The sequence below is a fragment of the Eumetopias jubatus genome, unplaced genomic scaffold (genome assembly GCF_037043125.1).
Source record: "Eumetopias jubatus isolate StellerSeaLion01/CBP00866 unplaced genomic scaffold, mEumJub1_p1.0 scaffold_10, whole genome shotgun sequence".
NCBI lineage: Eukaryota > Metazoa > Chordata > Mammalia > Carnivora > Otariidae > Eumetopias > Eumetopias jubatus.
The window spans coordinates 51,514,992-51,539,352 of record NW_028274816.1 but is presented as its reverse complement, the minus strand read 5'-3'; the positions used below and the strand labels follow the sequence as shown (position 1 = coordinate 51,539,352).

Genomic DNA, 24,361 nt, shown 5'->3' with positions numbered 1-24,361 from the left:
ACATCTGCCAGCAATACAAGAGAGGTCCAGTGTTTCATGATCTTCAGTCTTCGATTTTAATAATTTGAGTACTTGTATGGTGGTATCTTACTGTGGTTTTGTGTTTCCCTGATGTCTGATGATGTTGAACATGTTTTCTTTTTTTTAAGATTTTAATTTTTTTGTATTTATTTATTTGAGAGAGAGAGAAAGAGAGTATCAGTGGGGGGAGGGGCAGAGGGAGGAGCAGACTCCCCGCTGAGTAGGGAGCCTGACTCAGGGCTCTATCCCAGGACCCTGGGATCATGACCTGAGCCGAAGGCCAATGCCCGACTGACTGAGCCACCCAGGTGCCCCATGTTGAACATTTTTTCAAGTGCGCATTGACCATTTATATATCTTTTTTGGGAAGTGACTTATATCTCACTCATTTTAAGATGGAGTTGTCTGTATTCTTCTTATAGATTTCAAGAGGTGCTTATATATTCTGGATACAAGTTAGATATAGTGCTGTAAATATTTCCTTCCAGCCCATGGTTTGCCTTTTTATATTCTTAACTGTAAATTTTGAAGATCAAAAGCCTTTAATTTTGATGAAGTCCAATTTTTTGTTTTATGGTTTGTACTTTTTGTGTTCTATTTAAGACTTCTGCACCTACTTCGGGGAAATAAATATTTTCTTCTGGTGCAATATAGTTTTAACTTTTATATTTAGTTCTCTGATCAAATTTGAGTTAATATTTGTGTATGCTATAAGGTATGGGTCCAGGTGCTCTTTCTCTCTCTCTCTTTTTTGCATATGGATGTTGAATTGTTCTATAAGTCTTTATATGAATTTTTGGAAGGAATTTCTTATGTATAGCTGATGGTTGTGTCTTGCCTTTTTATTTTTTTCAATTTTATTTATTTAAGTAATCTCTATACCCCATGTGGGCCTCAAACTCATGACCCCAAGATCAAGAGTTGCATGCCTCTCTGACTGAGGCAGCCAGGCACCCCGGGTCTTGCCTTTTTATCCAGCCTACTATTCTCTCCTTTTTAGTTGAAGTATTTATGTCATTTATAATGTGATTATTCATATCATTGAGTTTAAATCTACCTTTTTTGATATCTTCTCTCTACTTTCACCCTCTCTTATTTTTTCTCTTTTTTGCTTTTTGGGTTAATTAAGGGTTTTTTTGTTTGTTTTTAGTATTGTTATCTCTGTTACTGGCTTATAGCTATATATCTTATTTTATTGTTGTTGCTCTAAGGTTTACAATAGACAACTTATCAGTCTACCATCAAGTAATATTGGACCACTTCACATGTAATATAATAACAACAATATATTTCCATTCTTCCACTCATTCTTTATGCAATTGACATAGATTTTATTTCTACCTGTGTTATAAACCCTGTAACATATTATTACAGTTTTTTTTTAAATAATATTTTAAGGGTGTCTGGGTGGCTCAATTGGTTAAGCATCTGCCTTCAGCTCAGATCATGATCCCAGAGTCCTGGGATTGAACGCTGAGTTGGGCTTCCTCCTCAGTGGGGAGTCTGCTTCTCCCTCTCACTCTCCCTCTGTGCTCTCTCTCTTTCTCTCTCAAATAAATAAATAAAATCTTTTTTAAAAAATAAAATAAAAATAATGTTTTAAGAAATCAACAATAAAAAAATCCCTTTTGCATTTACCTGTGTATTTCCCATTTGCAGCACATATTATTCATTTGTGTAAATCTAGGTTTCCATCTGGTATCACTTTTCTTACATTTGAAGAACTTCCTTTAACTTTTCTTCCAGTAAAGCTCTGTTGGTGATAAATTCTCTGTTTTTGTTCATCAGAGAAAGTCTTTATTTTTATTTTTATTTTTTTTGGAAAGTCTTTATTTTAAATTCCCTTCAAAGAGATATTTTATTTGGGTATAAAATTCTAGGTTGACAGTTTTTTCCCCCCTTTCAGCTCTGTAAAAATATAATTCAACTCTCTTAGGGTCTGTGTAATTTCTGATAAGAAATCATTAATGTTTCTTATTTTTGTTCCTCTTCTTTTTTTAATGATTTTGTTTATTTATTTGAGAGAGAGAGTGAGAGCATGAGTTGGGGAGCCTGATGTGGGGCTCAATCCCAGGACCCCAAGATCATGACCTGAAATGAAGGCAGACGCTTAACCGACTGAGCCACCCAGACCTCCCTGTTCCTCTTCTTCTAACATGTATTTTTCTTTGGCTGCTTTTAAGACTTTATGTTTAACTAGTTTTCAGGAGTTCAGTTTTTATGAAGTGTGTTTCTTGAATCTGTGAGTTTATAGTTTTCACCAAACTTAGGAATTTATTATCTATTATTCCTTCCAAAATATGTATTCCACCCCCCTTTTTTTAAAAAGAGTTTATTTATTCATTTGAGACAGAGAGCATGAGCTGGGGAGAGGGGCAAAGGGAGAGGGACAAGCAGATTCCCTGCCGAGCAGGGAGCCCAATGCAGGGCTCGAGCCCAAGACCCTAGGATCATGACCTGAGATGAAGGTAGACACTTAACTGACTGAGCCACCCAGGTACCCCATATTTCCTCCTTTTCTCTGAGGATTTTAATTATGTGTATATTAACCTGTTTAATATTCTCACAAACAAATGAAGCTCTATTACCTTTAAAAATTCACTCTTTTGTTTCATTTTGGTAGTTTTTACTGAAAATTCTTCTAGTTTAGTGACCTCTTCTGTGTGTAATCCATTGTTAGTCCCATATAGTGACTAAACAAACAAACAAAATACACAAATGGGTCTGTTTTATTGGCTTTTTTCCTCTTGTTTAGGGGCATATTTTTTCTGGTTTATTGGCATACCTAATACATTTTAATTGAATGATGGACATTGTCAATTTTACTTCTTCTGATATACAGTTATTTTTCTTGTGGTTCAGTTTGATTCTCTCAAAGCTTACATTCAAGCTTTGTTAACTGGGTTTAGAATAACCTTCTTTGTAGGATATTTAGTCCAACCAGTAAGGCATGGCCCCTCTGGTGCCTCCACTGAATGCCCAAAGTGATTAGTGAGGACTCTCCTTTCTGGCTGGTCATAACTTGAATACCTTCCAGCTTTGAATGAGCTCTGGGAACTGTTTATTTCATAGTTACCTGTCTTTTATATGTACGACTTTATGGAATTTCACCCTATGTGTGTACAACATAGTATTCAGCAAAGACTCAGGGGGGACCCGTGCAGATTTCTGAGGCTCTTTTTCTGCATAGCTCCCTATTCTCTCTTGTTGCCTCTCGAGCCTATTACATACATATTCTTAGTTTTCTTTTTTTTTAAAGATTTTATTTATTTGAGAGAGAGAGAGGGAGTGATCAAGAGTGAGAGAGAGTGAGAGAGAGCATGAGTGGGGGAGGGGGGAGAGGGACAAGCAGACTCCTTGCCAAGCAGGGAGCCCAAGGTGGGGCTTGATCCCAGGGTTCTGGGATCATAACCTGAGCTGACGGCAGATGCTTAACCAACGAAGCCACCCAGGTGCCCTACATATTCTTAGTTTTCTGTCATGTCAATTCATCCCAATATTTCTTTTTTTCTCTCTGTAGTGTGATTTATTGGTCAATCTTTTGTAATCCTAGTATCCTTAATTCTCTTCTTATTTCATCACCCTGACCTGGAAAAACCTCAGCATTAATTGAATCTAGTGTCTGTTTTCCCTGTGGCTACACTATGGCAATTTTGTGCAGCTGAATACACAACTTGGTAGATTGGTGTGAGCATAAATATTTCATTGGAAATAACCTGAATTCCTCCTATGATTCTTCCTAGTAGATCCCTTCTACTTCATCTTTCAATTCTTTCTACCATTATCTGCCCCTGGGCTTTCAAATATTTTCAATTATCCTCAGATCTTTATGCTTCTTCCTCTCTTTTACGATATGCTTGTCTCCTGCATCATAGAGAGGTTGAAGTTATCTGTTGAGGAATCCCTGTGTTTCCTTCCATAATTCAGAATGGTCCTCATGTTACACCTATTCTTTTTTTAAGTTTTATTTATTTAAGTAATCTCTACACCCCACTGGGGCTTGAACTCATGACCCTAAGATCAAGACTCACAGGCCCCTCTGACTGAGCCAGCCAGGCGCCCCACACCCATTCTTCTTTCCTAAACTTATGTTAAGTGGGTGATGTATTCCTCTTTAAGACTAAGATTGATTTTTTTGTTAATGCATGGATCCTGTGTTTCTCCTCCTCCTCTTGCTTCTTCTTTTTACCTAGTAATGGACTTTGATCTAATTAATATTAAATATGTCTTTACTGTAATCCAACAAATCCTGATCTACCAGCTCTTACCCATCAGTATTTAAACTCTCTCTCTTCCCCAGGAAGTTCTGGTTACTATTTTACAGTTACATTTATTGATAGAGTGATCTGTACTCTCCTCCACTTCCTCACTCCCATACACTGAGTGCATAGTAAATTGTCCTTCCGTCACACAGCCCCGTCTCATTTATTTTATCTTTTATAATGGGTCTCTGTCAATACATCCTGCCTTGTTTATTTATTTATTTTTTAATTTTCATGTATTTATTTTAAATACTCTCTACACCCAAGGTGGAGCTCAAACTCAACAACACTGAGATCAGGAGTCACACACTCTTACGATTGAGCCCGCCAGGTGCCCCTCTTCTGTCTTGTTTAGATATCCCCCACACTCCTTCCTTGGAAGGCCTCTTGTTTTCCCTACCAAATCTATGATAGGTGGAAGTCATTCAAGCCTGTGGGATCTACAAATTATCTTCGAGGAAATATACCCCTCAGAGATTTTCAGAAGATAGGCAGAGTTATGTGTTATTCTCCAAGCCCTCACAGTTTAGACCTCATAATTATTTGACTTCATCCCTGTAGGGAATGCAGAAAAAATGTTTTCTTCCAGTTCCCTCTGATAGCATCTTGGAATATTCTCTTGAAACACTCATAATTAATTTGGATAATTAGTATGCTGAGAAAAAAATGTTTAGAGATTTTTTTCTTGGAGGCACTGTCATTGATGCTAGAAATAACATAATAATCACAACTCTAAAGAGATGATGTCAGTATAACCAAGCCTATAACTGAGGGCTCAGCTTTTCCCTCCCACGGCGAATCTGATAAACATTAGGTCTACCATCTTCTAACAAAAGTTACTCAGGTGAATGGAGTTTTTTTTTTTTTATCTTTTAATTTTTTACTGTTATGTTAATCACCATATATTACATAATTTGTTTTGGTGTAGTGTTCCATGATTCATTGTTTGTTCATAACACCCAGTGCTCCATGCAGAATGTGCCCTCTTTAATACCCATCACCAGGCTAACCCATTCCCCACCCCCCTCCCCTCTAGAAACCTCAGTCTGTTTTTCAGAGTCCATCATCTCTCCTGGTTCGTCTCCCCCTCTGACTTACTCCCCTTCATTCTTCCTCTCCTGCTATCTTCTTCTTTTTCTTTTTTCTTAAAATATGTTGTGTTATTTGTTTCAGAAGTACAGATCTGTGATTCAACAGTCTTACACAATTCACAGCGCTCACCGTAGCACATATCTTCCCCAATGTCTATCACCCAGTCACCCCATCCCTCCCACCCCCGACCACTCCAGCAACCCTCAGTTTGTTCCTGAGATTAAGAATTCCTCATATCAGTGAGGTCATATGATACATGTCTTTCTCTGATTGACTTATTGGTGAATGGAGTTTTATTTGAGACTTAGAAACTGTCTGGGAGAGAAAAGGGGTGAATATTCAGAGAGGGGAAACTACACAATGTCTGGACAATAATACCTTTTCATGAAAACACACAAGAATCCGTGGTAGAGCCCGCCTTACTGGGAAGGGATGTTCTCTAATCATTTGGAGATTCTCTTTCTCTTGCCCACTTGCCTACAGTGTCTCCTTGATTCTTTCCCTGCATTAGTTCTGTCCCAATTTTTACCTCTGTTCTTTGATTAAACCTTAGTCTGAGATTCCTTAAGTGTGGGATCAAGATGAATTAAATGTATAATAGAGAAAATTATAGGCCTGATTCATTGAATGTCTTAAATAAATATTAATGTCTTCTGTTTCCACTGGACCTTATCTGGACGAGACTGAATTTGGGAAATTTATTTATATGGGAGACTGCTATGTGTGTGTGTGACTGTGTACACTGCATGAAAAATTTTAAGACATTGTCTGCATCTTAATTAGATTGGTGCACTAAGAAATTATATCTTATTGTAGATTCTGACCTTCTAATAAAAATAATACACCTTGGAATACATGACAGACCCAATTATGAAGAAGGCATACTTACCAGTGAGTATCTCACAGCTGGGTTCTCATTTCCAATAGCATACTTGGGTCCAAAACCAGAATTCTGAGATGTGGTATTGGTCTTAGAATCAGACATGTGATGTGGATCCTGCCTTCTGCTCTGTGTTCCGGGTTCATAAAAATCCTGAAAGCAAGTATGACAGATCAGGGCCGTGGCTAACACAGGGTCAGTGCTCACAGGGGCTTAAAGATTTGGTGAAATCTCACTGAACCTTGGGGTACATGGACTTTAGGGAGCCATCTTCACATTTTTTTTGCTCAAGCACAGAACCCATACAGAATTCATCATCAGCCACAGTACTTTCTAGGTCAGCTGCACCTCTGCTGCTATTTCTATCTGCATGTGTGTCTGGTTCCTGCTCTTTCCAATGACATTTTTTTTTGCCCTGAAATTTATTTGTCTGTTAAGATTTGATTTGACAATCCAACTTCATACTTTCCAAATCATTCACCAATTATTCTGGTCCCTCATACCAAACAGCTATTTCCTAATTTGTTGAGTTTTCTACTTATAATTTTTTCTGGACACTTCATCCTGACCCATTGATATGTTTGACTGTTCTTCAGTTGTACCCACACTTTAATTGCTGTAATAAGTTCTAGGAAATCAGGTAGGCAATCCATTGTTATTATTATTTTTAAAAAATGAATCAGTTTCTGTATGCTTGAAAATACTGGCAATAAAGTGTTGGGGAAAATTACTTGGATTTTCTTGTACAATTATAGCTAAATTTTGAGACAAATTGCCCAGTTCCCCCCAAAATTGTCTTGCTATTTTGACTGATATTGAATTGAATCTACACATTTGAGGAAGTTTCAAGAATTGAATCTACACATTTGGGGAAGTTTCACATCTTGACATGTTATATCTTCCCATCCAAGAACATGGAATGAGTTCCACCACTTCAAGACTTTTTTGTGCTATTTAACTTTTTTTACTTTTATAGTTCCAGCACATTACTGACCTAGTTTGGTTCCAAGGTTTGAAAAGTGTTTATGCATAATATATTTTAAATTTTTGCATATTTGTGTAACATTTGAGCAAATTACTCTTATTACTTTCTAAAATATTTCAGCATATTCTTCAAAAGTTACACATAAAAATTATCTAATTTTCAAAGAGGAATAACTTTTTCCTGCCATTTTATTGACTGAATCAGAAAAATAATGAATAATTGTGTGCCTGAGATCATGTCAGTCTTTTATCCCCGTGAAATGAGATTGTTTCTAATATTCATTGTCATGTTAATCGTGGGTAGTCTTGGAATATATCTTTGTTAATGTTGTATTATTATTATGATATAAATACTGCTCGTTCAGTTTAGGTCCTTGATTCAAGAGTTTTATTTAAAAATTACATTGGGGGCACCTGGGTGGCTCAGTCGTTAAGTGTCTGCCTTCAGCTCGGGTCATGATCCCAGGGTCCTGGGATCGAGCCCCGCATCGGGCTCTCTGCTCCAGGGGAAGCCTGCTTCTCCCTCTCCCACTCTCCCTGCTTGTGTTCCTTCTCTCGCTGTGTCTCTCTGTCAAATAAATACATAAAATCTTTTTAAAAAATAAATAAAATAAATAAAAATTACATTGTTTTATAGAAAGATAACATTTGACTAAGAGTATTTGATAGGATCCAGTGCAATGTAAGATACTTGAATACCTATCTCTCAGATAGGTTAAGCATTTACATAAACAAAACCAAACAAATGCTCAAATCAAGCAAGAACATGCAGTTTCAAATAACACAACTAGTGAGCTTAACGCACTATTTTTTTTTAAAGATTTTATTTACTTATTTGACAGAGAGAGAGAGAGCACAAGCAGCGGGAGCAGGAGAGGGAGAGGGGGAAGCAGACTCCCCATGGAGCAGGGAGCTGGATGGGGGACTGGATCCCAGGACCCTGGGATCATGACCTGAGCTGAAGGCAGACACTTAACCAACTGAGCCACCCGGGTGCCCCTTAATGCACGATTTTTAACTATTAAGTAGAGAATATGCATTCTGTGTTAAGAAGTCTGTCAAGGGCGCCTGGGTGGCTCAGTTGGTTAAGCGACTGCCTTCGGCTCAGGTCATGATCCTGGAGTCCCGGAATCGAGTCCCGCATCGGGCTCCCTGCTCAGCAGGGAGTCTGCTTCTCCCTCTGACCCTCCCCCCTCTCATGTGCTCTCTCTCTCTCATTCTCGCTCTCTCAAATAAATAAATAAAATCTTAAAAAAAAAAAAGAAGTCTGTCAATGTAAAGGACATATTGAAATAACTTTTGGCATGAAAATAGTGACTCCATTCATTATTTGTTTATTCGTGTAATAGATATTAATTGACTGCCTACTAGTAACAGATTGTTCTAGACCCTGGATATGGACTGAAAACAGGTAGACAAGACCCCCTGCTTTCATGGCTCTCATAGTTCTGTTGGAGGAAACTGTCTTCCTTTGATAGAAATAAGGTAATCCAATAAGATAATTTCAGTTGTTATAAGTACCACAAGAGATATAGTAGGTGATGAGGAGAAAAAAAACTTTAGGGATGGGATTTTTATGCATGATAAGAGGATAGGTTTCCCAGAAAGGAGTTTTTAAAGAAATTATGGTGAGAACTGTAGTTTACTTGACTTGAAGACACTCATGTAACTCCTTCTGTTTCTCTCCAGGTGCTATGGACCTGTGAAAAATCATACCTCAGTCACCTAGGCAATGATTTCTGCTAACTTGTCAATAGGTTTAGTCATCCTTATTCAGACTGGAATAGGGACTGTGGGTAATGTTTTACTCCTTTGTCATTATGTCTGCTCTCTTTTTAGGAGACATAGATTGAGACCATTAGGGCAAATAACCAACCATCTTGCTTTAGCCAATACTTTGATCCTTCTTTGTGGAGGAATCCCTTTGACAATGGTAGCCTTTGGGTTGAAATATTTCCTACATGATGTCACATGTAAACTTGTCTTTTATTTTCACAGAGTGGCCTGGGGAAATTCTCTTAGCACCACCTGTCTTTTGAGTGGTTTCCAGGCCTTGAGTATTAACCCTACAAACTGTAGATGGGCACAACTCAAATTCAGATCCCCAAAACATATTAATTCTCCATGTATGCTGAGTTGGATGTTTCATTTGCTGATAAATATTGTTTCCATGAGAGTGACTGGACCAAAGAATAGCAGAAATATCAGTGTGAAATAAAATCTTGGGTATTGCCCTCATCGGTTTATTAACACAATTACAGAATCAATATGTTTAGTTATTTTCACCTCTATTGACATTATTTGTTTGGGACTCATGATGTAGGCCAGTGGATACATGATATTTTTCCTTCACGGGCACCAACAGCGAGTCTAATACATTCACAGCACTAGGCAGGCAGTCCTCCCAAATATCCCCAGAGACCAGAGCCACTAAAGCTATCCTGATACTTGTGAGCACTTTTGTTATATTTTATTCTCTCTCTTCTGTTTTTGAAATGTATGCTTATCTTTTTGACAACCAACCGTTGTGGCTTGTGAACACCAGTGTGCTTCTGGCATCTTGTTTTCCAAACCTCAGTCCCTTTTTGCTCTTAAAAAGTGACCCTCACATCTCCCGCCTCTGCCATTCCTGCTGAGGAATTTGTAGAATTTACCCAACTACTGACAGCCTTGTACAACATTCATTCACCCATTGATCTCCTACTGGGAAGCATATGAAGTATATTCTCTGTACCACTGATGTGTCAGACACAGTGGTGAACAGAAAGGGTATCTGCTCCAATAAAGTCTGTGGGGAATCCAGACATCAAACAAATAATTATATATTGCAGTTGCACAGATTGGTGCAATGAGGAACTCAGGATCGTATGTTTAAGGACTTTGCATCTGCAGATTTAGGCTACTCCCTGAACAGTTTGGAGGAAGTTTGCCAGCCATCGTGGGTGTTTTAGGTAAATGGAAAAGCATGTTTGAACACCATTTGCAGGAAGGAACATAGAACATACAAAGAACCAAAAGAAACCCTGTGTACCTTGTGTGCCAAGAACAAGGGACATTGGCCTGAGCCGAAGGATGGGATGACCATTTGCCAGGTTTTACAGATTAGGTTAAGGATTTGTACCATGAATCTCAACAGTAGTTTCAGACAATTTAAGGGTTTTGTCAAGGAGAAAGGCGGCATTTTAAAAAAAGTCCAATTTACATAACAATTATGAGCATGGTTTATTGAATTGAGCAAGAGTGAACTTGGGAAGAAGATACAGGAGACTTCTGAAGTCAATCAGATGAGAGAGGACGATGCTTCTGATAAAGATGATGAAAATCAACATGGGGGGGCGGAGCACATGGACTTGAGAAAAACTTCCTAGGAAAGAAGTGTGCACTGAACTTAGTGATCATTTTACAAATGATTATTTAAGGCTGGTGTGGACAGTGGCTCACCACTCTCTTAAGACTTGGGCAACTGGATGGATTGTGGTGGTGTTTCTCGATCTTGAGAAATTGGGAAGCTGTCCTTGGGGTGTAGAAATACCACGTATTCTTTTTGGCACGTGGAGTGTGTTACGTCTCTAAGGCATCTGTGTCATGCATGTGTCTGGTGAAGTATCACATACACGTATATACGAGTGGGGGACAGATGGAAGATTTGCTTTGGAAATACACATTTAGCTGTCAACAACATATATTGGTAATAGGGACTTAGGTAGGGTGGAAATAAGAAAGACATTTTGAGAGTGGAGAGAATATCCCTGAGAACGTAGTAACAAGTTAGCTTCATTTAAAGATCAGAGGGGCGCCTGGGTGGCTCAGTCGTTAAGCGTCTGCCTCTGGCTCAGGTCGTGATCCCAGTGTCCTGGGATTGAGCCCTACATCGGGCTCCCTGCTCCACGGGAAGCCTGCTTCTCCCTCTCCCGCTCCCCCTGCTTGTGTTCCCTCTCTCACTGTCTCTCTCTCTGTCAAATAAATAAATAAAATCTTAAAAAAAAATAAAGATCAGATAGAGGAGGTAGATCTACACGTCTACTTCATTCACTCATTTATTCATTCATTTTAACAAGAATATTCAATGCTTCCTTACTATATGCCAGTCACTTTTATAGGTGATGCTATATATAGTAATATACAGTAATACATATGATAGGAAAAAATAATGGTCCTTATGGAGTTTACATTCTACTGAGAGTGGCAGAAAATGTTAAATAGATACCATAGTATTTCAGCTGCTGCTAAGTGCTCTATTGAAAAGTAATGAGTAGGAGGGGGACAAGGAATGCCCTGGGTGATTCAGTTTTTATTTTATTTTATTTATTCATTTCTTTTAGAGAGAGAGTGTGTGTGTGCATGCACATGAGTGGGGGTAGGGGGGCAGAGAAGGAGGGAGAGGTAAATGGAGAGAATCTTAAGCAGACGTCCCCTGAGTGTGGAGCTGGACATAGGGCTTGATCTCATGACCCTGAGATCATAACCTGAGCAGAAACCAAGAGTTGGGCACTCAACCGACTGAGCCACCTGGGCGCCCCCTGGGTGATTCAGTTTTAAATAACCTGGTCAGGAGATCCCTCTCTGAGAGTGTGATATTTGAGCAGTATTGAAGGACTTGAGGGAGCAAGTAATGCATACAGCCTTTGGAAAGAATATAGAGGGTGGAGGGGATAGGTAGAGGAAAGATTGAGGAAGGACAGTTATTGATGTGTTGAGGGAATAGTAAGGTGACCAGAGGGGCTGCCGGGAGACTTGGGAATGAGCCATAGGAGGAGTTAAAAATGCCAGCTTATATTGAAGTCTTGTAGATAGTGTAACTATTTTGACTTTTTTGGGAGGCTATTAGATGTTTTTGAACAGAGGAAGGACATGATCCTATTTATTTTTCTGAAAGAATGATGATGATGGTTTTATACCGTATCAATTCCAAGAACTCCCTTACCGAATGCTTTCAGGATAGTGTTGGCAGGGACCATGTTTGTGCCATATTTAGAAGTTGGAATAGAGGAAGTAGCCATATGCTCTGAAGGGCAGTGGGGGCCCCAGGTGCTGCCACAGCTCCCCACAGTGCTTTTCATCTGCTGACTCACCCGTGGGCATGATGCCCCAGCTCCTGCCAGGTGACCTCGTTCAGCAAGCTTCTGCAGGTCACCCACATTGCAGGAGGTGGAGGTCATGAGACACCAACGCAAGTCCCAGTTTGTTTTCACTCTCTCCTATTTCACACCCAGCTTTTATATCCTGACTATGTGGCCTGCCAACCTACAGTGACCTCAGGTCCATCCCATAGACTTCTTCACCAGCTCCCACACTGGTGAAAGGTCTAATGCTTATTTAAAAAAACCTCATATTCTATACCCCTCCCAATGGTTCTACTTCTCTGATTGAATCCTAACTGAATGATATTCCTCCTGGGTTCTTGCTCAGGAGATCAAAGGTCACTAGAAGGCAAACTGTGATAATCCAGGTGTGGTGTGATGGAAGTGGTGAGCATTGTTCAAATTTGCATATACTTTTATGCATTTGTCTTTTTCCTTTTCTGAGGCAATTACAATCCTCAGGCAAACATGAGTCTTTTTTTTTTTTTGAGATTTTATTTATTTATTTGAGAGAGAGTGAGAGCAAGAGAGATCACAGAGGGAAAAGGAGAAGCAGACTCCCCACTGAGCAGGGAGCCTGATGCGGGGCTCGATCCCAGGACCTGAGATCAGGTAGCCACTTAACTGACTGAGCCACCCAAGTGCCCGAAACATGAGTCTTTATTGTCTTGTTATTTCTGTGCCAGCTTCCAACACAAATGAGATCTATAAAAATTCCAGGCTCTTGTTTACTCGGCCTGATGTCTTTTTTCCCCAAAAAATTTTATAGCAGTATAGCATTCATAAGGAAAGAGGCCCAAATCATAAGCGGGCAGACTGACATTCTCACAATTTGTGTGCTCTGATGAAACCAAAATCCAGATTAAGAACAGACTAATACCAATATCCTAGGATTGATTATTATACCGTAGTGAAGTCACCAATCCCAAAGGTAACCCCTGTCCAGATTCCTAACACTGTACATTAGTATGACTCTATTTGAGCTCTATATAGATGGAGTCAAGCAGTATGTCCATTGCACCTGAATTCTGTGGCTCAACATTATGATTCTGAAACTTACATATGTTATGGTGTGTAGTTTTAGTTTTTAAGATTTAAAATTTTTAAGTAATCTCTACACCAAATGTAGGGCTCACACTCAAAGCTCCAAGATCAAGAGCCACATGCTCTATGACTGAGCCAGCCAGGCATCCCTATAGTTGAAATTCTCTTACTCTTATGTTTTATTCTTCTTGTGTAATTACAAGGCAATTTAATCCTTTTAGTGTACATGTTCATTTGGATTGTTTCCAGACTTGGCTATTAGAAGAGTGTTTGTTATAAATATGTTATAAATATGTTTGTACATGTCTTTTGGGACATTTATACATGAATTTCTTCTGAGAATATAGTAAAAACTGCTGGATCATTTGGTAGGCATATCTTAGCTTTCATAGACAATACAAAACAGTTTTCCAAAGTAGTTGTACCAATGAATTGATATTTCCACCAGCAGTGTATGAGAATTCTGTTGCTCCAAATATTCCCCCAACATTTGGTATTGTCTATTCTCCCCCATCTTAGCCATACTGATGAGTGTGTAGTGATATCACACTGTGATTTTAATTTTCATTCCCCTGTGACTACTGAAGTGAAGAATCTTTATGTATGTTTTTTTTCTATTTGGCTGTATTCTTTTGTGAATTCTCTTTTTTTTTTAAAGATTTAATTTATTTATTTGACAGAGAGAGAGAGAGCACAGATAGGCAGAGTGGCAGGCAGAGGAGGAGGGAGAAGTAGACTCCCCGCTGAGCAGGGAGCCTGATGTGGGGCTCGATCCCAGGACCCTGGGATCATGACCTGAGCTGAAGGCAGACGCTTAATGACTGTGCCACCCAGGTGCCCCTTTTGTGAATTCTCTTTCAAAATGTTGCCTTGGGTGCCTGGCTGGCTCAGTCAATGGAGCATGTGACTCTTGGTTTTCAGTGTAGAAGTCTTACACATCATTTATTAGATGTTTTCCTAGATATTTGATGTTTTTGATGCTATTTTAAATGGCATAACTTTTTTAAAAAAGATTTTGTTTCTAAGCAATTGCTCTACCCAATGTGGTGCTTGAACTTACAACCCCATGAACAAGAGTCACATGCTCCACTGACTGAGCCAGCCAGGCGCCCCTAAATGGCATCACTTTTAAAGTTTCTTTGTTGAAAAAAAAAGTTTATTTGTTGGTAGTATTTAGAAAGTACATAGAAATAAAATCAGCATTGTATTTTGAATTTGAATCCAGCAACATTGCTAAATTATGGTATATTGCTTTAGATTCCATTTTATTTTCTGTGTGCACCATGATGTCATCTGTGAATAATAACAGGTTTACTTATTTTCATCCAATCTATATGTCTTTTATTCATTTGTCTTGCCTTAAATTCATTGGATAGAACCTCCAACAAAATGGTGAGAATGGGCATACTTGCTTAATTCTGATCTTAGGGGGGAAAGCTTTCAATTTTCACCATTAATTGTAATAATTCATCATAGTGATTGGATGTAGAAATTTTAGATTGTAAGAATAACGAGGTTTTCTTCTGTTCTCAGTTTGCTAAGAATTTTGCATTTTTTGAATAAACCCTATTTGGTTGTGATTTTTTTTATTTTTTTTCTTGATTTATTGGTATTTTGATAAGGAGTTTTGCATCTATGTTTATGAGATTCATTTTGAAATGTCCTTATCAGGTTTGGTATCAAAATTACTGGACTTTTACAATGAGTTGCAGAGTGTTTCCTTCTTTCTGTTCTCTGGATGAGTTTGTGTAAGATTAATATTATTTCTTTCTTAAATGTTTAGAATTCCCTGGTGAAGCAATTCGGGCATGGAGTTTTCTTGTGGCAAGTATTTAAAATAGTGGTCCAATTTCTTTAATAGTGCTAGGAGAATTCAGACTTTCTATTTCTTCTTGTGTCAATTTTCAAAGGTTTTATTTTTCAAGAAAATTGGTCATTGAACTAAGTTGTCAAAGAACTAAGTTGTCAAATATTGAAAAGTTGTTTATTGAATTCTCATTATCTTTAAAAATGTCTGTAGAGGGACACCTGGGTGGCTCAGTTAAGCATCTGCCTTCGACGCATATCATGATCCCAGGGTCCTGGGATCGGGTCCCATGTTGGGCTTCCTGCTCAGTGGGGAGTCTGCTTCTCTCACTCCCTCTGCCCTTCCTCCCTGTTCATGCGCTCTCTCTCACTCTGTCTCTCAAATAAATAAATAAAATCTTAAAAAAAAGAAACTATGGTCATTTATTCCATTTCTTGATGCATACTTGACAACAGCAGAATCCATATATTTCCTCCTTAATATGAAGAGTGAGTACTGTTATTATAGGAAGAGTCCTTGGAAAGCCCTTGGAAATTAATCTGACTTGCAATAGCAATTTGCAAGTGATACATATATATGGCATTGCAAAGAGAGTGACATTATCAAAGAATAAAAGATGCAAATATGGTGACTCCTATCACATCTCCACCTACTTCACTTGTTTAGCTTGTGTTGGATGGAGTTTGGATAATGACTGTAGTTTATCGTTAAATCAATCAGGATTCCTAATTTCTGTGTGTTAGATGATGGCAGGTTAAACTCATATTAGATTCCAGTAGTACAGAGGTCTCAGCTATGTCACCCAATTGAAAGTCATTGCTGCATTTAGCAACTCCTTCTACTAAGAAGCACAGAGTTAGGGGCCTCTGGATGGCTCAGTCAGTTGAGTGTCCGACTCTGGATTTCAGCTTAGGCCATGATCTCGGGGTAATGGGATCCAATTCCACCTCAGGCTCTGCACTAGGCAGGGAGTCTGCTTGGGATTCCCCCTCTCTCTCTCCCTCTGCCCACCTCTAGCCCACCCAGTTCGCTCTCTCTCTCTCTCTTAAAAAAAAAAAAAAGCACAGTGTTTATTTGGTTTTGGTTTCTATACATTTTATTTATTTTTTATTTTTTAAAGGTTTTATTTATTTATTTGACAGAGAGAGAGAGACAGTGAGAGAGGGAACACAAGCAGGGGGAGTGGAAGAGGGAGAAGCAGGCTTCCCGCTGAGCAGGGAGCCCGATGCGGGGCTTGATCCCAGGACCCTGGGATCATGACCTGAGCTGAAGGCAGATGCTTAACGACTGAGCCACCCAGGCACCCCTGGTTTCTGTACATTTCAAAATGAACATACACACCATTTAAACGTGCTGCTCTGACCCATTTTCTGAATGACTTATGAAATAGGCAGTATTGATTGGGTCCCAAAGCTAGAGAAAATTTGGCAAGTCTTTTTAAAATGTTTTTAAAAGACTTTCTTTATAAGTAACTGAATGTGGAGCACAGACTCACAACTCTGAGATCAAGAGTCACATGCTCCACTGACAGAGCCAGCATGGTGCTCCTGGCAAGTCTTTTTTTTTTTTTTAATGAGATATAATTGACATATAGCATTGTATTAGTTTTAGGTGTATACAACATAATGATTTGATATTTGCATATATTGTGAAATGATTAACCACAATAAATTTAGTTAACATTCATTGCCAAATATTTTTTCTTGCACTAAGAACTTTTAAGATCTACTATCTTAGCCACTTTCAAATATATGTTTTGATGTTATCAAATATATGATATTGTTAACTATAATCATAGTGCTGTATATTACAATCCCAGGGATTATTTATTTTATAACTTTTGAAGTTTGTACCTTTTGACTCCCTTCACTCATTCCACTCACCCCCCCATACCCCACCTCTGGCAATCCCAATCTCTGTTTCTATGAGTTTGGTTTTTCTTTTTTATTGAGATAAATTGACATTATATATATATATATATATAATAACATTACTGTTTTCTTTTAAGATTCCGCATATAAGTGAGATCATAAAGTATTTGTCTTTCTCTGACTTACTTCACCAAGTATGAGGACCTCATGGTCCATCTATGTTGTTGCAAATGGCAAGTTTTCTTCTTTTTTATGGCTGAATACTATTCGTGTGTGTGTGTGTGTGTAATTTTCTTTGTCTGTTCATCCACTGATAGACACTTAGGTTACTTCCATGTCTTGACTATTGTAAGTAATGCTGCAGTAAGCGCGGGGGTGCAGATAGCTTTTTGAGATTGTGATTGTGTTTCCTTCAGATAAATACCCAGAAGTGGAATTATGGAATCATATGGATTTTGCAAGTCTTTTTTTGGGTGGGGGGGGAGGGCAGAGATTTTTTTATTGGGCGGCAGGGGCTGCGGGCCACCCGGGCTGGGGGCGTCAGCGGTAGAGGTAGTCGGCCTGGATGTTGGCGGCGATCTCGGCCTCCCACTTGTCCCCGTTGCTGAGCAGCTTCTCCTTGTACAGAAGCTCTTCGTGCGTCTCGGTGGAGAACTCGAAGTTGGGGCCCTCGACGGGATGGCGTCCATGGGGCAGGCCTCCTGGCAGAAGCCGCAGTAGATGCACTTGGTCATGTCGATGTCGTAGCGAGTGGTCCGGCTGCTGCCATCCGCCCGCGCGCGGATCGTCCTGGATGGTGATGGCCTGGGCGGGGCAGCCTCACAAAGCTTACAGGAGATGCAGCGCTCCCCTCCCGATGGCCGACTCAGCGCATGCTCTCTCCGAAAGCAGGGGCTCAGTGGGCCCTTCTCGAATGGGTAGTTGACGCTGGCAGGCTGCCGGAACAGGTAGCTCAGGGTCATGTCCAGGCCTCGGATAAGCTCAGTCCACAGCAGGGTCTGAGCCGCTCTGTCGGTCACCGCCTTCATGTCCATCGAGGGTTCCCGCATGTTCACGAACTTGTAGGTCGCTGCCACTGTGCTGTTGTGGAGGCTCGGGCCATGGGATGCCCTGCACGTGCAGCCTGGGCCAGGGCCCGAAGTTGGTATAGTCAGGCAGCGCATCTTGAAATGCTCTCACTCCTTCCCTTGCTCGGATTTTGCAAGTCTTAACTGAAGAGCAGGTAGTGCTGCTATTTGGGCCTTAAAATACAGAAAAGTAAGGATATTTAAAGTATCTATATTATATTGGTTTGATGTGTGGAAACCGTATAAACCTCAATAACTGAACATAATAAAAAGAAGAAGAAGAAGAAGAATCATAGGGCATAGGGCATATCCCTGTGGTTGTGGAGTAAATCCATGCCATCATAAGTACATAAGTATCATAATTTTGAGAACAACTACTTGGCCCTAGTTGAAACTAAATGTCAGGGACCTTAAAATTTCTTTAAAAAGCTGTCTATAGTCACTGTTTCCAGATGTCACTTCCTTAGTTTCTCTTCAAACTCTTATATTTATTTATTTTTTTAGTAATTTCTACACCCCAACATGGGGCTCAAACTCACAACCCCAAGACCAGGAGTTGCATGCTCCTCTGACTGACCCAGCCAGGTGCCTTCTTTAAGCTCTTATAATTGAGCCTTCATCCTCTCTGCACTAAAATTGCTTTTTTTTTTTTAAAGTAATCTCTACACTGAAAGTAGGGCTTGAACTCACGACCCCAAAATAAATAATTGCGGGCTGCACTGACTGAGCCAGCCAGATACCCTCTAAGATTGCTCTTAATAAGTCATTAATGACTGCTGTTTGCACATACTTTTCTCAAATCTCAGTCCCCATATTATTTACAATCTAAGCAGAATGACAATGGGCAACTCTTTTATTCTTTTTAAAATATGACTTGTTTTATTTATTTGTTTGTTTATTTTTATGTAGGCTCCATGTCCAATATGGGGCTCAAACTCATGACCCTGAGATCAAGAGTTGCATACCCCACTGACTGAGCCAGCCAGACGCCCCTCTTTTATTACTGATGTACTTCATTCTCTTAGTTTCTGAACCACCACATTGTTTTCTGCCCCACATTCTTTGCTACCCACTTCTTTTGAGCTAGATCTCTTAATTTTGTAGTACACCAGGGGTTGTTCCTAGTTCTTCTCCTCTTCTCTACCTTCATATTCTTTTTTTTAAAATATTTTATTTATTTATTTGAGAGGGAGAGAGAGAGAAAGCAAGAGCACAAGAGCAGGGGGAGGGAGAAGCAAACTCCCCGCTGAGCAGGGAGCCCGATGCAGGGCTTGATCCCAGGACCCTGGGATTATGACCTGAGCTGAAGGCAGATGCTTAACTGACTGAGCCACCCAGGTGCCCCCATATCCTTTTTTTTTTTTTTAAGATTTATTTATTTATTTGAGAGAGAGAGAATGTGAGCATGGGGAGGGGCAAAGGGAGAGAATGTCAGGCAGACCCCTGCTGAGTGCAGAGCCCAATGTGGAGCTTGACCTCACAACCCATGAGATCACTACCTGAGCAGAAACCAAGAGTTGGACACCCAGCCAGCTGAGCCACCCAGGCGCCCCCACCTTAATGTTATTAATGTTATTTTTATGTATACACATCTGGTTATTTGGCTTTAAAAAAACAAAACAACAGCTTTGGAGGATGAGAGTGAAAATGGCGGCCTCCCAATCTCCACCTCGGAGGAGACAAGAACCAGGGGCCCCACTCCTCAGTGCGCCCCCAGAAAAAAGCAGTCAGTCACTCCTGTGTCCCCAGTCTCCGGCCGCACTCCGTGCTCACCCGGCCTGACGGACCATTTCTATCTCTGCAACATGACCCCATTTGGAGTCTCCAAACCCCGCAGTTCCCTGCGGTGCGCTCCCCCGCCACTTCTCCCCTGGGAAGAAGGAAAAAAAAAAAAAAAACTAAGAAATAAGAAACTAAAACAAAACTAAGAACTTTCAGCAGCTTTGCAGCCAACAACTTTAATGGAGCAAGTAACATGAGTCACAGACCACAGCCTCATTTCAAATGAAAAATGCCAAAGTACACCCTCTGCCTCAATCTTGTGTCAAATGCCTGTGTCCAAAAAAAGGAGCGAAGGAAGGAAGGACGTAAGAAGAAAGAAAGATCTCCTCCAAATCTCTAAAATGAACAACTGCAAACAGCCATTAAAGTTAATTAGAACGAAGTGTCAGAAACAGAACTTTGAAGATTTCACTGATGTTTACTCTAAAACCCACTCTCCCCCAAAGCTTCCATGGGCTTCTTTACTTGGTTTTATTTCTAGGACTTGGGCTTACAGCAGCAGATGTGGGAGTAAAAATGAAATCAGAAGGACTTTGGTATTCTGGAGTAAATTTCTCTCCACTGCATTAGTGAGAGAGAACAGATTGTAGCTAGGATAAGAGCAGTGTAAATAATTTTAAGTGTGCAGTAGCACACAGCATCAATTTAAATGACCTGGTAACTCGGCACCATCCCAGGCAATTATTCCCTAAGTGGGATTTATGTTGTGTGTTGTCAAAAAGCAGTCCAAACCTTGGACACATATATGTTTAGATATATGTTTGGAAGTTGCTCTTCTCAATTGGAAAAGTTCTTTGGATTACTTTGTTATAAAAATCAGAAAGGCCATTTTCTGTATCTTTTCTTTTAAATTTAATAACCCTCGGTGGTATGGAGGAATAGTTCACTTTTTTCCAGTCATTTTAATATTTTTGAAGATGCACATGCAGATTTATTTGAAAAGTATCTTCTAACAAGGATAGCATTTATCATTAAAAATATATGAATGAAGGGCGCCTGGGTGGCTCAGTTGGTTAAGCGACTGCCTTCGGCTCAGGTCATGATCCTGGAGTCCCGGGATCGAGTCCCGCATCGGGCTCCCTGCTCGGCGGGGAGTCTGCTTCTCCCTCTAACCCTACCCCCTCTCATGTGCTCTCTCTCTCTCTCATTCTCACTTTCTCAAAATAAATAAATAAATCTTTAAAAAAAATATATGAATGAAATTAAAAAAACAAAAACAAAAACAAAATCCAAGTCACTCCCAGCTATATGTAAATGACTTTTAATAATGCCTGCAATAATCTTTCTCTTTATCTTAACATTTATATTCATTGGATATTTGCTGGGATTTCTAATATGAATGTATCTAAAAATGAACAGTTTTCTTTCTACTGGCCTCATCCATTCTCTCTTTCTCTTATAGCTCAGGAAATGCCCCAGGCTCCCATAAATTTCTTCAATAAATCCTTAGAAATCAGTCTGATTACCTCTTGCGTTGGTAATTGCTGACATAAGGGATTGCTTAGAGGATTGCTGATGAGAATTCGACAAAGGGATAATATACAAATATGTGGTAGCTTAAGGCAAAACAATAAAGCATGGTACAGTGTTCTGAGGCTGGCAAGCCTAGGGGAACAATTATAGCACCCAAGTTTGAAAAAGCAAGGCAAGGAGTAGTTACTGGACACAGAGAAGTAAGGTTTACCAAGCAAAAGGTGTAATGAGACCTATGGTGTGTGTGTATGGGGGGTGGTCAAAGCCGATTGATCAGGTAGAGAGGGAGCTAGGGAAATATGTAGTCCAATTTCACTCTCTTCCTGCTCGCCAGTCTCGTACTGGGGTAGTCCATTGATACAGCCCATAATGGTTAACCTTGGAGGCACAGAGCAATGTAGAAGTGGGTAGAGAGCAGATCTGGAGGGACACAGGGAAAAGATACATTTCTCTGACCCTTTCTTTCACAATCCAACTTATTCACAAGTGCCTTTGGCTCTATGACCTCTCTATATCAATCTCTATATATTGCTTCCGCATTAGTACAACCCGTTATTTTTGCTCTGAATTACCGTGTTATCTTCCTAACTAGTTTTCATTTTCTAATTTGTGCCAGGTTTCAATTCTTTAACCTCAAATAATCCAAATCTTATATTGTAAATTATATGCAATGAAAACCTTCCTGCTTAGAATTCAGCTTCCAAATCTCATGGAACTAGAAAAGGACCATCACATCAAGCCTAAATAAATTAGAAGGAAAGAGATAATAAAGGACAGAAATCAGTGAAATAGAAACAAATGTACAATAGAGAAAAACTACATAAAAAATCTTGCTATTTATGAAATTGGTTTGTCCAAGACAAAAAGAAAACACAAATGAACAATATCAGGAACAAAAAATGAGGGATTAATATAGATCATACAGACATTAAAAACGCAAGATATTATGAAAAATGTTAAGATGGCAAATTGAACAATCTAGTGGAATAGACAAATTCACCGAAAAAAATTGCAAATTTATTTAGCAGAAGAAGAAAGAGAAAATCTATTTAAAAATTTGTCATAAAGAAAACCCTACGCCTAAACATGATGGAAGAAATTGCATCAATCTTGCAAAAATTCCTCCAGAAAACATAAAAAGGGAACACTTCCTAACTTTTTTTGTGAGCCTAAAATAAACTTGATTCCAAAATCTCATGAGGATATTACAGAAAACAATATAGACCAAGTTCTCATAATCAAAGATGCAAAAATCTTTAACAAAATATTAGCAAATCAAATTCAGTGATATATAAAAAGATATTACATCATGAGTAAATGAGGTTTATTTCAGGAATGAAAAATATTTTTAACATTGAATGCATTTTACCACACTAATAAAGAAAAAAAACCCAAATTATACAATCATCTTGGTACATAAAAAATTAGTGAGTAAAGAACATTTGACAAAATGCATGACCCATTCATGATGAAACTCATAGAAAACTGAAACCAGAAGGCAACTTCCTGAGTCTGTTGAGGGGTATCTTACCCCCCCAAACAAATCAACAACAAGCGTCATACTCAATATCAAAATGTTAAAATCATCCCCCTAACATTAGGTATAAAACAAGGATGTCTGCTGTTAAACAACCTCTACTCGACATTGTAGTGGAGGTCCTAGCTATTGAAATAAGGGGAGAAAAAGAACTAAAAGACATACAAATTAGAAAGGAAGGACTAAACTGTTATTGTTTAAATTATGTTTTATATTTATTTATTTTTAGAGTGGGGAGAGGGGTAAAAGAAGAGGGGGAGAGAGAATCTCAAGCAGACTCTGTGGCAAGCTTGGATCCCATGTGGGGCTCGATCTCACGACCCCAAGATCATGACCAGAGCCAAAACCAAGAGTCGGATGCTTAACCTACTGAGCCATGCAGTTGCCCCAAAACTATTATTACTTGCAAATCACATATTTGCTTTGGGTTTTCTAGGTACACAATCTATATAAATTCAAAATTAGTGAATTTATCAATGTTGCTATGTATAGGTCAGTAAAAAAAGCCAATTGTATTTTTATATATCTGCAATAAATTAAAAAAGGAAATCATACCATTTACATTAAAATATGACTAATACCTCAGAATGAGTTTAACAAAATGAACAATCCCACTACACTGAAAAACACAAAATTTCTCTAAGAAATTAAAGAAGCCCTAAATAAGAAAGAATATAACATTCATGGACTAGAAGGCTCTATACTGTAAATATATAAAAATTTCCCCAAATGTATGTAATGCGATACTGATTAAAAGTCACAGAAAATTTTGTGGAAATTGACAAGATGATTCTAAAACTCATGAAAATGCAAAGGGCCAAAAATAACCAAGGCAATCTTACAGAAGAATAATAAAGCTGGAGGACTTTTGCTGCCATGTATAGAAATCCATTATACTGGTACAGTGTTTAAGACAGTGAGATGCTGATGCAAGGAAAGATGAATGGACCAGTGGAACAGAATAGAGTCCAGTAATAAATCCTTACATATATGGTGACCTGATTTATGACAAATATGCTAAATGCAGTGATGCTGCCCCAAATCAATTCCAGATAGTTGGAGACTCTGTGAATATAAAATAAAATTTTTAGAGGGAACAGAAGAGAATACCCTCTTGACCTTGGAGGAGACAAAGATATATTTTTAAAAAATATTTATTTACTTTTTTTGAGAGAGAGTGTGTGTGCAAGTGGGGGAGGGGCAGAGGGAGAGGGAGAGAGAATCTCCAGCAGACTCCCCGCTGAGCACGGAGCTTGACATGGACCTCGATCTCACATCCCTGAGGTCATGACCTGAGCTGAAATCAAGAGGTGAACGCTCAACCAACTGAGCCACCCAGGCTCCCTGAGACAAAGATATTTTTTTTTAAAGATTTTATTTATTTATTTGAGAGAGAGAGAAAGTGAGAGAGAGCATGAGAGGGGAGAGGGTCAGAGGGAGAAGCAGACTCCCCGCTGAGC

General features: G+C 39.2%; 2 pseudogenes; one reads left to right on the top strand and one right to left on the bottom strand.

The window, feature by feature from the left end:
• The first annotated feature begins 8,971 nt into the window (after positions 1–8,971).
• LOC114198919 (vomeronasal type-1 receptor 1-like) lies at positions 8,972–9,875 on the top strand (annotated as a pseudogene).
• A 7,707-nt stretch (positions 9,876–17,582) lies between these two features.
• Positions 17,583–18,205, bottom strand: LOC114198991 (NADH dehydrogenase [ubiquinone] iron-sulfur protein 8, mitochondrial pseudogene; annotated as a pseudogene).
• Positions 18,206–24,361: the final 6,156 nt, after the last annotated feature.